This window comes from Triticum dicoccoides, chromosome 1B (assembly GCF_002162155.2).
Source record: "Triticum dicoccoides isolate Atlit2015 ecotype Zavitan chromosome 1B, WEW_v2.0, whole genome shotgun sequence".
NCBI classification, from domain to species: domain Eukaryota; kingdom Viridiplantae; phylum Streptophyta; class Magnoliopsida; order Poales; family Poaceae; genus Triticum; species Triticum dicoccoides.
The window spans coordinates 173,373,722-173,376,717 of record NC_041381.1 but is presented as its reverse complement, the minus strand read 5'-3'; positions in this window follow the sequence as shown (position 1 = coordinate 173,376,717).

Below are 2,996 nucleotides of genomic sequence, written 5' to 3'. Positions count from 1 at the left end.
TGCAAGATTGATATTTAAAGAGAGGGGCGAGAACGTGCGCTGTTGCGCGCAATGGCGGAGCCATGAAAAATAAATGAGCTAGGGGCCAAGCATTGCTAATCCTTTACGAGGAGGGCCAATTCATCAACTTAAACCATTTTACCAGCAATTGTCTAATGATCACATTCATATTAGCCTCGATATATAGTGATGTTAGGGGGGGGGGGGCAGGGCCCTTGTTGCCCCCTGTCTTCGCCACTGTGTGCGCGTTTGAGAGATGAAGCCGAAGGCATGGATGATGAGAGGGGGACGTTCGATATATAATTAATGTGGGTGTATTAGTTATGTAATCCTATATAGAGAGGTATAGATTGATCGATGTGGACGTGGGAAAGAGGGTGAGACCTCACTAGATATATAGATTGATCGGTTTATGTGGAAACTGGGAGAGACCAAGCTATATATACACACACATAGAGGAACATCGATCGTTGCGCATGCACGTGAGAGATAAAGAATGCCCGATATGATGGAGAGGGGGAGGTGTGTGTGTGTGTGTGCACGCATGGGAGACCGACCTGAAGAAAAAGATTGCATGTGTGCGATGGATAATGCCGACTGGTAGTGTGTGTGCATGCATGTATGAGAGAAAGTTAGTGCTACAATTATAAAGAGAAGACAACTGTGTGGGTGTAAAAGACTAGGTGAGGTCATAATCAATGTAAAGTTGAATTCAAATATTTGAACAAGAGATCATGATGTTTGAAACCCATGCATGCATGAATATAACTGAGATATGCGCAGTGTGGTTTGGAAACGAGCATGTTGTACTGTATACACATTGAACAAGGTCAGACTGATTTGAATTTGAGATACCGATGGCAGACATTGTTTGGCCACATTGCATCCGTGCATGGACACACTATTCTAATTGGAGATGATGGGTGGCTTTCGCATCACATATCTATATCTATACCCCCATATATTATATTTTATATTTTTATATAGTGTGCGGATAACTTTAACTTTGAAAGATGGTCGTTGGATGAAGCCAATCCGATGGTGCAGAGATGGCAAATTTGAGCACTACTGGCCATTGGATATCATCTAGATTCCACCAGATTTTGCCACATGTACAATCTAGAAGATTCCATGGTTGAACTTAAGCATAATGCACAAACCTCAAAACACAAGCACTTCTTCTTTGTTCTAGAATCTTCCATATAAGAATTGCCCAAATGTTTTTCTACATGATTTCCCATTATTTGTTTTTTACTTTATGTTTTACAACACACAATTCCATGAATCTTAAAATAGATTAGCTTTCTTTAAAAACTAGATGATTTTGAATGAAATGAACTATAAGAATTAAATGAACATCTACATCATGCATATATGACTCAAATCTTACATGCTATAATGTGGTATTTATTCATAATTTGGTTGCCAAATCTCATGCGTGCAATGCACGTGTACCTTACTAGTCTAAATGGTGTTTGTGTGTGTGTTGTGCGTGTTAAACACATTGTACGTAGTATCATACATGGTTTAGATTCCGAACATCTAGCTAGAGCATACATGTACTATGATTTGAATTCAACATAAAATGGATACATATATTTGAATTAGAGATCATATGTACATGTAGTTCATATTTATATAGGAATTTACCTCTCCTATATTCATGTCATGTGTTGTCAAGATAATATTTAGATGGTTGTAGAACTAACCCGAGTACAATCCCATTCAAACAGGGAAAATGTACTCAAATTTAGTCCATATGCTAGACAACACATATTGTTTTTTTATTGTTGAGGGAACTGCAAATTGTTTTGGTATTGTACACGTTATGTTTGTTGTCCCAAATTTTTAAGTTTTTTGGTTGTATTTGAATGCATTTCTAGTAATATAGTAAAATGGGACATGGCTCTCTCTAGTGATGAGGTGCGAATTGTCTTTCTTTTGGGTACACATTAAGCTTGTTCTCCCAAAATTTCAAGCCGCGCCTTGTTATGCCGAAATTTCAAGCTAGCATCTCTGTCTATTGTGCTGCGAAACTCCCGCCTCTTCAACCCGCGCCTTGTTACAATGAAATATTTAAGATATATCTTTGTCTCTTTGTCCTCCAAAAACTCCCTCCATCTCAATCCGCGCCTTGCTATCCCAAAATTACAACGTGCGTGAAAACTCCCACCTCCAGCGAAATCTCGACACGCGAAATGCCCGTGATACCCCTGAACCGAAAGAACCGCCTAGCTCAAATCGGTGGGGGTACTTTCGTAACTTACCCCACATTTCGGACAAGCGCGTCCCTAAGCCATGGTTCCCCACTCCCATCCCATCAGCCCACCCATTCGTACATCAAGGCCAGTCCACGAAAACCCGTGAAGCCCCACACCCTCCTCCGTCCGCCACCTAGCTGGAGCCTCTTCCCCAACGACTTCGTCCACAGCAACACCTCGACATCCCTGATCCACCGTACTGGATGAGGATCCGTCATTGATCGCGTCGTCCCGCCAGTTCAGCCACCCAGTCCTCCACCTCCAAGGAGCTACTCCGATGTTCCCCTCGACTTTCGCGCCACCTCCATTCCCACACCACCGTCTTCACCTGCACCACCGGAAGAGAAGCATCATCACCATTTCCTCGGATGAAGCTGAGGCCTAATCGGCACCACCAAAGAGGTTGTACACTAGTCGCCGCATTTTCTTCTTGATTCGATCTCATGGTGCTACCGGCGCTCGGTCCCGAGCCAACATGGCGCGGCTCCATCCACGGCGGCATCGCCGACCACTTCCTCCACTGCATTGCTCCCTCCGCGGCGACGTCCAAATCAGTAGGAGATGCTGGTGCTTTAGCTCTCGCTCTCGCTGCTGCTCTGCTCTTGCTCTCGGTGCCCTGCTTGGTCTGCTCTTGCTATTGCTCTTGCTCTTGCTCATGCTCGCGCTGCTGCTCTCGCTCTTGCTCTTGCTTGCGATGCTGCTCCGATTTGGCTACACTTCTGTCGACTGAATCGA